The sequence below is a fragment of the Octopus sinensis genome, linkage group LG27 (assembly GCF_006345805.1).
Source record: "Octopus sinensis linkage group LG27, ASM634580v1, whole genome shotgun sequence".
NCBI classification, from domain to species: Eukaryota; Metazoa; Mollusca; class Cephalopoda; order Octopoda; family Octopodidae; genus Octopus; species Octopus sinensis.
This window is the reverse complement of record NC_043023.1, coordinates 15,398,828-15,412,488: the sequence shown is the minus strand read 5'-3', so window position 1 is coordinate 15,412,488 and position 13,661 is coordinate 15,398,828. Positions and strand designations below refer to the sequence as shown.

The following is a 13,661-nucleotide window of genomic DNA, read 5'->3' as shown; positions in this document are numbered from 1 at the left end:
CAAAGAATAAGTCCCAGGGTCGAGTTGCTCGATTAAAGGCGGTGCTCCAGCATGGCCGCAGTCAAAATGACTGAAACAAGTAAGAAAAAGATAATACATGTGAGAGTGAAAAGGGAGGGTGGTTTGGGTTCTGCTAGAAACACCAGCAAAACATCCCTTGAATTGTTCACCTTTTCCCCTGAAAATGTTTACTTGTTTTATTTTAACCGAAAAGGCCCCTCCCGTGGTTTTTAAGTTAAAAATGAAAATGTCCAAAATCGGTTTGGATAGGTATTATTCTAAAGGTTATAGCAATCCAGATAACCATAACAAAATCACTTCTTAATTTTATTTTTTACTAAAATTATACCAGTTTATTAATAGAATGAACTGTCAGTTTTCCAAATTAAAACTTGAAATGAAAACACTGAAATATCTACTAAAATAAGGAAGTATTTATTAAAATAATTGTAATTAAAAATCTGGTGCTTTTTCATGGCCACAAGTAAAATCCAGATTTTCTAGGCATAATTTACGAAGTTTACTGGACAATAGAATTAATATCGATTTCAGAGAAGCAGTATTTAAAACTTTCAAAACTGCCTGCTGTTTCAAATTAGCCAGATACATAGTCTTTTACTAAAAAGAAAATATGTCTTACATCTTACCTCTTATAATATATTAGTCGGTGTTTTATAATATTTTTAATTACACAAATAAGCGATCTAGCGAAAAAGACACATCGAAAAGCCGACACGGAACGTCAACGAAACGAATTAAGAATCCGGTTGTTGTGCTTCCCGTATTAATAACACTTTTGTCTGATGCTAAAAGTAAAGTTGTAACTTTTTGAAAATGTGAATTGTAAGAAAAAATGCAAATAATAACAAATGATACAAAGCTAGAAGCTGACATTTTTATTGCTACTTTTACGTCCTCCGCGTACCGAACCACAATGTCAAAGAAAGCAACACGACTTGTCAGATAGTGGTGGGTGTGGGGAACAGACACGTGTGTCTTACTCCCATCGAATGTTTTCCGTTTGAACGGCAGTTTTTTCTAGCGGCATCATATGAAATTGTCACCCATAATTATGACCCTAGTATCGATCTATTGCATTTCAATCTGTTTTAGGGTTAGAAGTGGGGGGAAGGGTATGTTTTTTTTTCTTCAGAAATGTAAATAAATCCAATCTGTTTCTTAAACGAGGTACATATTCATACGGCACAGAATGTTTTCACCTCAATAGACGTCATTTATTAGTTGAAATTGCAGAAATAAAAAACAACAAATATCTTACAAACTGTAGGATTTTCTCAATAAAGCCAAGAGAAAAAGATGTTTTAATTACACAAATAAGCGATCTAGCAGTATACATTCTACCAGTATACGAAGTTTAAAAGTGTTTAGTTACGTAGAAATTATTTTTAAAAACTGCCGGTCAAACCGAAAAGATCCTAAATTCTTTCCAGAGTAGTTTGAAGAATTAGTTTGGAAATTCAATACTTGTCCTTCTTATCAAGTAAACTCTTAGCAGAGAAAATATCAGCAAAATGCCTTTTATCACACGCCTTCTTAAAAAGAATGGCGGTGCCCCAGCATGGCCACAGCTCGTATGCTGAAACTAGATAAAAATAAATAAATAAAACTAAGGGAGTCTCTCCCGTTTTTATTTCTAATACTCTTTAAACGATTGAATTTGGATTTAATAAAAATAATATTGGATAAGACTTTGCGAGTCAGCTTTACATAATTTCTTGGGTATTGGTTAGAAAACAACCCACGGGTTTCCCACCTTAACCTTAAAAAGAAATAAACGAAGAACGACACTACCCGGTTTAAAGAGGAGATCGTAAGAGTAGCAAAAAACCTGAAAATAAGTAGTCAGCATATACTTTTGTATTTTTTGCCATTATTCGGGGTTTTTTCATTATAATTCACATTTCGTAAACGTAATTATAGCAATAAAAACCATTAAAAATTTACCACTTCAGTTTTAGCATCCGACAAATGCGTAGTAATAGGATGGATACAATATTTAGAAGTTAGTTCGTTTCGTTGACGTTCCGTATCGATTTTTCTAAAGTGCCTTTAAATTATATTTCCCGCCAAATCGATACTTTCCGTAATTAACGTTAATTCATATTAAACACTAATTTATTTATCATCACAGGTAAGATACAATACATGTTTTGTTTGTAGTAAAATCCGATGACCCTGGTTAATTGGAAACTCCAGACAATTGTGAAAGTTTTGAATGTTGCTAATCTGATTTCGATATTAATTCCATTCTCCGTTAAACTTCTTGGATAATGCCAAGAAAATCTAATCTTCATTTTTACTTGGTATGTCGATGAAAAAGCACCAAATTTTTTATGTCTTTTAGGCGATGTTACGGTATAAGTACCGGATACATTTAAAAAAAGTGGGGTTTTTTTTTATATATGGAGGGTTAGGTTTAGGGTTTCTGTTAGGGGTGGGAGAAAAGGGTTTCTGTTATAAATCATTAAAATCCTTAAAAATGTTTAAGCCGCGGTCATGCTGGGGCACCACCGCTGGAGCCCATATCTTCAGAAATGTAAACAAAGTCACGTGTGTACATATACCGAAGGATCGCCACATACCCTAGCCCTAACTTTAAACCTAACCCTCCATGTATAAAAAAAACACTTTTTTGAAATGTATCTGGTACTTCCGGAAGTACACCGGTACTTATACCGTAAGATCGCCTTCTTTTATTACAGTAGACATTCCATTTGTTACTTGTGTCCATTCGAAGCTGTCTATCGCTTTATTATAGAGGTATAACTTGCTACGTATCACTATTTGCTGTTTATTTTGTCAAAATGATTGGCTTTAATAGTTATCTCTTCTCTCTGTTTCAGTCATTTGACTGTGGCCATGCTAGAGCACCACCTTTTAGTCGAGCAAATCGACACCAGAACTTATTCTATTCGGTCTCTTTTGTCGAACCACTAAGTTATGGGGACGTAAACACACCAGCATCGGTTGTCCAGCGATTTTAGGGTGACAAACACAGACACATAAACATACATATACACATATATACGACGGGCTTCTTTCCATGCTTCCTCAGATTCGCCAACACTACACCTGATTTTCTCCCCTCCATACACACGCAAGCATGTATCTGACTCATACACTGTTCACTTCCCATACATTTGTACATTACTGCATATACTTTATACGCACTTTTGACAAGTTGTGGTGCACCTGAGCACTGTATACAGTAATTTCATTATTGTTATTTTAAAAGTCGTGAACCCAACCTAATTTCATTAATAGACCTGTTCAGCCAGGGATGATTCCGGGCTAAACAACAGTGACTCATCACATTTCTGAAGATAGTAGGAAGTTATTGTCCAATATTTTGTAGTTTAACATTTTACATAATATCTGAAGGCATAGGAACGGAAGTCTGTGTATAGAGACTAATTATTCAGGTTAAGGTTTATATAAACAGTTTTTTTATTTTGAAAATGTAGTAATATTTTTTATAGTTGAATCTCTGCTTTTGAAGTCTTTCCTATATCTTCAACTGTTTCTGTGTCATTTCAGAATATGAGATGTTAGTGGTATAAAGGAGTTTTTACATCAGATACATCATGAATATTGATCATCATTTGAAGACTAATGGAAGATATTATAAATGATATATATAACCCTGTTTCTATTACAAATCTATGGTGAATAACTGTGAAATATTTCTTTGGAATTAATACGAACGTTTGTTTTCTTCATTGCCAGTATTTTACATTCTGTTTGAATTTGGAAAAATCTGTGAAGGTCTTTGTATTATCTTCAGATATTCGAGAAGATCAGATTTGCTGTAAATATAGCAGTAGAAGTATTTGAATCAACAAAGACATTTATAAAGAAGAAAAGAAAAATATATTTTGGTGTTGCATACTGCAGAAGAATAATGAATCCGCCGGAGATGACAAGAGAAAGAGAAAAATTATCAGACCAATGTGATATCTGTAAAAAGACTTTTTCTAATACAGCAAATCTCTCTGTTCACAAGTGTATTGATCCAAGTGGAAAGCAATATCGCTGTGATATCTGTGGCAGGTCATTCTCTCAGAAAGATCATCTTACTCATCACAAATACATTCATACAGGAGAGAAACCATATCACTGCGAAATTTGTGGTAAATCATTCTCTCAAAAAGGTAGCCTTACTTGTCACAAATACATTCACACAGGAGAGAAACCACATCACTGTGATATCTGTGGTAAATCATTCTCTCAAAAGACTGGCCTAACTTGTCACAAATACATTCATACCGGAGAGAAACAACATCACTGTGATGCTTGTGGTAAATCATTCTCTCAAAAAAGTCACCTTAAAACTCACAAATACATTCATACAGGAGAGAAACCATATCAATGCGATATCTGTGATAAATCCTTTTCACTAAGGAGTGATTTAACTAGACACAAACGTTTCCATACTCATGAAAAGCCATATCACTGCGAAATTTGTGGTAAATCATTCTCTCGAAAAGGTAGCCTTATTTCTCACAAATACACTCATACAGGAGAGAAACCATATCACTGTGATATCTGTGGTAAATCATTCTCTAAGAAAGATCATCTTACTCATCACAAATACATTCATACAGGAGAGAAACCATATCACTGTGATATTTGTGGAAAATCATTCTCTCATAACAGTAACCTTACTACACACAAACACATTCATACAGGAGAGAAACCATATCACTGCAATATCTGTGATAAATCCTTTCCATTAAAAAGTCATTTAACTACTCACAAATATACACATACAGGTGAGAAGCCATATCACTGCAATATTTGTGGTAAATCATTCTCTCAAAAAGGTAACCTTACTTCTCACAAATCCATTCATACAGGAGAGAAACCATATCACTGCAATATCTGTGATAAATCCTTTGTATTAAGAAGTAATTTAACTGTTCATGAACTTACTCACACTGATGAGAGGCCATATCAGTGTGATATCTGTGGTAAATCATTCACTGGAAAAAGTAACCTTACTAGACACAAATACATTCATACAGGAGAGAAACGATATCACTGTGATATCTGTGGTAAATCATTCTCTCGTAAAAGTAACTTTAATAGACACAAATACATTCATACAAGAGAGAAATCATAGCACTGTGATATCTGCAGTAAATCATTCTGTGTAAGAAAATATTTGAGTAATCATAAGTCCACTCATAAAGGAGACAAACTATATCTCAGCAATGTGCTATATATACTCATAAATGTATTCATACAAGAGAGAAGCCCTTTCACTGTAAGAGGTGTGGCAAATCATTGTCTGTGGAACAATATTTAACTAATCACAAATACATTCATACAGGAGAGAAAGCACTGTAATATCTGCAGTAAATCATTCTGCGTAAGAAAATATTTTTGTCACAAATCCACTTAGATTGGGCAGATATTGTATCACTGTGATCATCATCATCATCATCATTTAGCGTCTGCTTTCCATGCTAGCATGGGTTGGACGGTTCAACTGGGGTCTGGGAAGCCAGAAGGCTGTGCCAGGCTCCAGTCTGATCTGGCAGTGTTTCTACAGCTGGATGCCCTTCCTAACGCCAACCACTCCGTGATTGTAGTGGGTGCTTTTTACGTGCCACCTGCAAAGGTGCCAGACGAGGCTGGCAAACGGCCACGTTCGGATGGTTCACTTATGTGCCACCGGCACTGGTATCACAGCTACGAATTCCATTGATGTTGATCGATTATGATTTTGATTTTTGGTTTTGATATCTGTAGTAAATCCTTCTCTTAGGATTATGTTGTTTAACTAATTTTAAATGCATTCATACAGGAGAAAAGACATATTGCTGTGTTATCTGTGCAAAATAATCTTCTTAATGTAATTTAACTAAACCTGTATTTATTGATATTGATCAATAACAATACCAGTGATAAAATGGGGAATAAAATACAGCAATTGTATTACTTTTTTTCAGACAAATAAATTTTTTACATTTTCCTCATTTGCATCAACTCATTAATTATAATGTGTGTGGTTTTCATTCAAACAATTTTAATTACATTAATTTGCTGTTTTCTTGGGGATATATCATTTCGACACCATTGTATCACATTCCAGTTCCCAACGATGATCAGTTGTTCTCTGCTGGACATGCTTAGGCTATCCCACGATCTGCAGCCTATAATCTAATGAACAATATGTGTCCATAGCTTGTACTGGGTACACTACATGGAGTTTCTCCTGACTTCTTTTCTACATGCCGAGCAAGGCCATATCTGTCTTTGGTCTTTGCTAAATTTACTGTATGGTTTTTCAATCCAGATCTTGCTTCCATACCTGAAATTTGGGATCTTTTCCTTTTGAACGGTGCTTTTCAACATAATTTCTAGTTAACTAAACACTTTTAAACTTCGTATACTATTAGAATGTGTTTATAAAACATCATTTTTTCTTGGCTTTATTGAGAAAATTCTATAGTTTGTAAGATATTTCGTCTGAAAATTCGAGTATTTTGGCAATTTTAACTGATCGCTGACCTCCATTTAGGTAAATAACATTCTGTGCATAATGAATATGTCCCTCCTTTAAGAAACAGATTGGGTTTATTTACATTTGTGAAGAAAAAAAGATACCTTTCCCCACCCCGAACCCTAAATCTAAAAGAGATTGAAATGCAATAGATCGATACTAGGGCCATAATTATGGATGACAATTTCATACGACACCGCTACAGAAAGTGGGATTTTTTTCTAGCGGTGTCAAATGAAAATGTCACCCATAATTATGGCCCTAGTATCGATCTATTGCATTTCAATCTATTTTAGAGTTAGGGTTAGGGGTGTGGGAAGGGTATCTTTTTTTCTTCACAAATGTAAATAAACCCAATCTGTTTCTTAAAGGAGGGACATATTCATACAGCACGGAATGTTTACCTAAATGGACTCCAGCGATTGGTTAAAATTGCCAAAATACTCAAATTTTCAGACGAAATATCTTACAAACTATAGAATTTTCTCAATAAAGTCAAGAAAAAATGATGTTTTATAAACACATTCTTCCAGTATACGAAGTTTAAAAGTGTTTAGTTAACTAGAAATTATGTTACAAAGTGCCGTTCAAAAGGAAAAGATCCGAAATTTGTTCTCTAATTTTGGTAGGGATTCAGCAATAATAACAAGGTCATCAGCTTGGAAGAGATCCCAAGGACAGCCAATCTTAAATTCCTCTGTTATTGCTTGCAGGACTATGATAAACAAGAGTGGGGTGAAAAACGATCCTTGGTGGACTCCTGTTTTGACACTAAAATTCATGCTATACTCATTGGTGACGTCTACCTTACTGACAGCATCCCTATACATGGCTTTTACATGTCTCACCAACCACTCATCTCTCCCTAGCTTCTCTATTGCTCACCAAATAATGGAGTAGGGGACTCTGTCCAAAGCTTTTTCCATGTCAACAAAAGCCAAATACAAAGATATATCTTTGACCAAGTACTTCTGCTTTTGCCTCACCAGGAAGATAGCATCATTTGTGCTTCTACTTGATACAATTCTACACCTTGATCCATGGAACTTACATTTATATATGAGGAGACCTATTGAGTCAAGTACATGAACAACAAAAAATCAAATGGAAATTGTAGTTGTGATACCTGTGCCGGTGGCAAGTAAAAAGCACCATCCGAACATGGCTGATGCCAGCAACACCTTGACTGGCTTCTATGCCGGTGAAAAGCACCAACCGATCATAGCCGTTGTCAGCCTTGCCTGGCACCTGTGCTGTTGGCATGTAAAATGCACCCACTACACTCACGGAGTGGTTGGCATTAGGAAGGAATTTAAGATTGGCTGCCCTTGGGATCACTTCCAAGCTGATGACCTTGTTCTTATTGCTGAATCCCTACCACAATTAGAGAACAAATTTCAGGTATGGAAGCAAAATCTGGATTGAAAAACCATACAGTAAATTTAGCAAAGACCAAAGACAGATCCTGTCAGAGAGATGGCCCTGCTCAGCATGGAGAAAAAGGCATCCAGCTGTAGAAACACTGCCAGATCAGACTGGAGCCTGGTGCAGCCATGTGGCTTCCCAGAGACCCGGTCAAACCGTCCAACCCATGCCATCAAGCAAAGCAGACATTAAACGAAGATGATGATGCAGAAACGTTAGCAGGCCGGGCGAAATGCTTTGCGGTATTTCGTCTGTCGTTACGTTCTGAGTTCAAATTCCACCAAGGTCGACTTTGCCTATCATCCTTTTGGGGTCGATAAATAAAGTACCAGTTTCGCACTGGGGGGGGTCGATGTAATCGACTTAATCCCTTTGTCTGTCCTTGTTTGTCCCCTCTATGTTTAGCCCCTTGTGGGCAGCAAAGAAATAGATGATGATGATATAATTAATGGAAGATACAAGAATATTTATTGATCACTACAATTGTTTCAACACATCTTGCTTTGATCCTTTATGAGTGCAATATTGAAGAGTTGCTTTATGAGTATCCAACAGTGTAGATGTGTCTTTTCAGGTGATTACAAGATATATTTCATTAAAATAACGTCTGTTCTGCAAAAATTCTTCTTGTTATGTGTTTGTTTTATAATTTGTTGATATTATTTGATTTACAAAACACAAGGTATTAAATGTTTAGATGGCCGTTTGCCAGCCTCCTCTGGCTCCTTGTACCGGTGGCACGTAAAAAGCCCCATCCGATCATGGACGTTTGCCAGCCTCATCTGGCACCGGTGCCGGTGGCACATAGAAATCACACACTACACTCATTGAGTGGTTGGCGTTAGGAAGGGCATCCAGCCGTAGAAACACTGCCAGATCAGACTGGGCCTGATGCAGCCTTCTGGCTTCCCAGACCCCAGTTGAACCATCCAACCCATGCTAGCATGGAAAACGAACGCTAGACGATGATCCACAAAGTAGATGCAGTGGTTTTTAAATCAAAGCTGGACATCTTCCTGTCAAGAGTCCCAGATGAACCTACCTCACAGCAAGAGGTGCAAATGAGAGTAGCTATATCAAACCCCATTCTTCACCAAGTGCCACATATTGGGGGTGGTTCTTCGTAATAACAGTGTAGCACAAAACGGCGGTGCATCAGCATGGCCGCAGCTCTGGGCTGAAACAAGAAAAAAAAAAGGTACCAAACAGATAATCAACATTTTTAATGATGAAGACATTCTCCTTGCATGCTTTCACTGGAAATGTGACATATCCCCACATTTCGCCTATGAAATTTAATTTGTCACCTGTCATGCTACAAAGAAATTTTGCTGTTTTTCTCAACATAGGCGCAGGAGTGGCTGTGTGGTAAGTAGCTTGCTTATGAACCATAAGGTTCTGGGTTCAGTCCCACAACGTGGCACATTGGTCAAATGTCTTCTACTATAGCCTCGGGCCGACCAAAGCCTTGTGAGTGGATTTGGTAGACGGAAACTGAAAGAAGCCCGTCGTGTATATATATATATGCGTGTGTGTGTCTGTGTTTGTCCCCCTAGCATTGCATGACAACCGATGCTGGTGTGTTTATGTCCCTGTTACTTAGCAGTTCGGCAAAAGAGACCAATAGAAGAAGTACTGGGTTTACAAAAGAATAAGTCCTGGGGTCGAGTTGCTCGATTAAAGGCGGTGCTCCAGCATGGCCGTGGTCAGATGACTGAAACGGGTAAAGAGTATAGGCGCAGGAGTGGCTGTGTGGTATGTAGCTTGCTTATGAACCATAAGATTCCGGGTTCAGTCCCACAATGTGGCACATTGGTTCAATGTCTTCTACTATAGCTTCGGGTCGACCAAAGCCTTGTGAGTGGGTTTGGTAGACGGAAACTGAAAGAAGCCTATCATATATATGTATGCTTGTGTGTCTGTGTTTGTCCCCCCAACATTGCTTGACAACTGATGCTGGTGTGTTTACACACCCGTCACATAGCAGTTTGGCAAAAGAGAAAAATAGAATAAGTACAAGGCTTACAAAGAATAAGTCCTGGGGTTTATTTGCTCAACTAAAGGCGGTGCTCCAGCATGGCCACTGTCAAATGCCTGAAACATGTAAAATAGATAGGTTCCCCTATTTTCTTCCATGTATCCATATTTATTATTGAAATATCACTTCCAGGATCGAACTGAAGTTTAATATGTATTCCAATCATTTTTACATGTACAAATTTTCTCATTTGGGAGTCGAATTTTGTTTCTGTTGAGAGCCCTCTAGGATCTTTAATGGTTGATCTTCAGAATTTAGTTCTGCAGTGTGAATTTCTGTATATTCAGTTGTTGTAAGGCCTTATACAAAAGGAAGACACCTGAACATCTCAGGTGTAAATTCTCTGAGTTTAAAAATATTCACACATTCTGTTAATTGTTCCTGCGTATGTGATAAAATCACCATCCTCTTTTTTCATTATATTCCAAAACACCATCCAAGTGTTGGAGAAGTTTAATCACCGAATACGTTAGACATTAATTCTATTGTTTCTTTAAAACAAATTTCATTGAGTTTTTTTTGGGGTAATATGAAATTAAAATAATGTTCATACTCAGATGGGGCTCATTTATGTCATAATAACCTTACTTTTTCTGTGTCTGACCATGTCTTACAATCTTCCTTAAAAATTACCTGCTGTAGTACAATGCAACAGTTATACCGTCCTCTGGGTTATAACTGGATTCATCGAGTCCAAAACATCGTCTGGCGAGAATGTACTTCCCTCATTTTTGGACTTCTTTGAATAAAGCCCCAATAATTGTTGTTGTTGCTGCCTTTGTCGTTGATTTTTCAACAGTTTTAAAGAAGCTAATTAGTCTTCCATGATTTAACAATTTTGTATCACAAAAATTTGTTAACTGACCTGCAAGAGCTTCGAAACCCTCATCGCCAGATGTTGTAACATAAATGTTCCGTACAATAAATAAGATAACCAGAAAATTGTAACAACAATCTAATGAACTAACAAATCTTTTACGAACCAATATTCAATATTCCTTAGGAAGTAAACCAAGCGACACCTTCTGACTTCACTTGACTCTGAACCGCAAACTCACTCAGATCGTTACTATTTATACTTTACTCGAACCAGTCTATCTCTCACAAGGGCACATGGCAACTCTCATCACAACAGGTGCCATTCTAACCAGATGCCCATCATAAATCCCTACTTGGTGTCTGGTAAGAACAAGACCATGAAAACCTGCTCTACAGAATGATTTATCAAAAAATAAGTATGATGATAATCCCTTGCATGGGTTGAGCGGGGATGTGCTTGAACCATAGGTAGAGTGGGGCATTAGGCTTTTGAAAAATATTTCCCACTCTACACCCAAAACTGTAACAAACAGCAATAAGCCTCCAGCTAGTGCCAGAATATGTGGGCAGTAGCACAAAGGGTGCAGATCCTGGGATCCCTGAGTGTGTCCAGCAGAGGATAACTGATCATGGCTGGGAACTGGAGTGTAATACATTTGTGTCAAAATAATATATCCTCAAGAAAACAGACCAAATTAATATAATCAATATTGTTTGAATAAAAAACACAAATCGTAATTAGTGAGTTGATGCAAATGAGGAAAATGTGAAAAATGAATTTATTTTGTAAAAAGTAATACATTTGCTGTATTTTATTCAGCAGGACATCTGTTTTATCATTGATATTGTTATTGATCAATATGAATAAGTATATGTTTAGTTAAGGTAGATTATTGAGAGAATGATTTAGCACAGATTACACAGTCATAAGAATCTTCTCCTGTATGAATATGTTTGTGTTTAGTTTATTATTTCTCTCTATGAAAGAATGACTTGTCACAGATGTCACAGTGATATGATTTCTCTCCTGTATGAATGGATTTGTGATGAATTCAATATTGTTCCACAGAGAATGATTTACCTCAGATATCACACCAATAGAGTTTTTCTCCTGTATGAATACGTTTATAAGTATATACAGCATATTCCTGAGAGAATGATTTGCTGCAGACATCACAGTCACATAGTTTCTCTCCAGTATGAGCAGACTTGTAATTAATTAAATAGTTTCTTAAACGGAATAATTTACTACAGATACTACAGTGCTATGGTTTGTCCCCTGTATTAATGCATTTGTGTCTATTTAAGTACCTCTTCTGAGAGAATGATTTACCACAGATATAGCACCGATATCACAGTGATATGGTTTCTCTCCTGCATGAATGGATTTGTGTTTAGTAAGGTTATATTTTCTAGAGAATGATTTACCACAAATATCACAGTGATATGGTTTCTCTCCAGTATGAACGAATTTGTGATAAGAAAGGGCAGTCTTTTGAGAGAATGATTTACCACAAATATCACATTGATATGGTTTCTCTCCAGTATGAATGTATTTGTGATGAGTGAGGCTACATTTCTGAGTGAATGATTTACCACAAATATCACATCGATATGGTTTCTCACCTGTATGAATGGATTTGTGAGTAGTTAAATAACTTTTTAATGAAAAGGATTTATCACAGATATCACACTGATATGGTTTCTCACCTGTATGAATGTATTTGTGAGAATTAAGGTTACTCTTTTGAGAGAATGATTTACCACAAACACCACACTGATGTGGTTTCTCCCCTGTATGAATGGATATGTGAGAATCAAGGTAACTTCTTTGAGAGAATGATTTATCGCAAATACGACATTGATTTGGTTTCTCTCCTGTATGAATGGATTTGTGTTTAGTTAGGTTATATTTTTTAGAGAATGATTTACCACAGATATCACAGTGATATGGTTTCTCTCCAGTATGAACGAATTTGTGATAAGAAAGGGCAGTCTTTTGAGAGAATGATTTACCACAAATATCACAGTGATATGGTTTCTCTCCAGTATGAGTGTATTTGTGATGAGTGAGGCTACATTTCTGAGTGAATGATTTACCACAGATATCACAGTGATATGGTTTCTCTCCAGTATGAACGAATTTGTGATAAGAAAGGACAGTCCTTTGAGAGAATGATTTACCACAGGTATCACACTGATATGGTTTCTCTCCAGTATGAGTGTATTTGTGATGAGTAAGGTGACTTTTTCGAGAGAATGACTTACCACAGATATCACAATGATATAGTTTCCCCCCTGCATGAATGAATTTGTGAACAGTGAGATTTCCCTTATTAGAAAAAGTCTTTTTACAGATATCACATTGGTCTGATAACTTTTCTCTTTCTTTTAACATCTCCAGACTATTCATTATTGTTCTGTAGTATACAGACAGAAAATATATTTTCCCCTTCTTCTTTATATATATCTTCTACAGCAAATCTGATCTTGAACATCTGAAAATGATACAAACACCTTTCCAGATTTTCTCACATTCAAACACAATGCGAAATACTTTTGTAAATATTCCTGGCAATGAGGAAAACAAATGTTGCTATTAATTGAGAAGAAATATTTCACCGTTATTCACCATAGATATATTATATAAACAGAGTTATTATCTATTATTTATAACGGCTGACATTCGTTTTTAAAACATGATCAATATTCATGATGTATCTCACGTAAAACTCCTTTATACGAGTATCTGAAATGACATAGAAACAGTAGAAGATATAGGAAAGACTTTAAAAAGCAAAGGTTTAACAATAAAAATTTTAACTACATTTTCATAATGATAAACTGTGG

General features: G+C 36.3%; 2 protein-coding genes across 3 annotated transcripts in view; both read right to left on the bottom strand.

Annotated features, from left to right (window-relative positions):
* Positions 1-13,661, bottom strand: part of LOC118768135 (zinc finger protein 665-like) — a 70,566-nt gene that overhangs the window by 3,731 nt on the left and 53,174 nt on the right. The window contains exon 1 of one of the 2 annotated variants that reach the window (XM_036514008.1): positions 648-812. The exons of the other annotated variant lie outside the window; for it this stretch is intronic. The gene's annotated coding sequence lies outside the window, so the exon portion shown is untranslated. Of the gene's footprint in view, positions 1-647; positions 813-13,661 lie in introns of those variants that run through there. 2 annotated transcript variants of the gene reach the window in all.
* Positions 1-13,661, bottom strand: part of LOC115225237 (zinc finger protein 32-like) — a 64,340-nt gene that overhangs the window by 49,945 nt on the left and 734 nt on the right. The gene's annotated exons all lie outside the window — the stretch shown is intronic.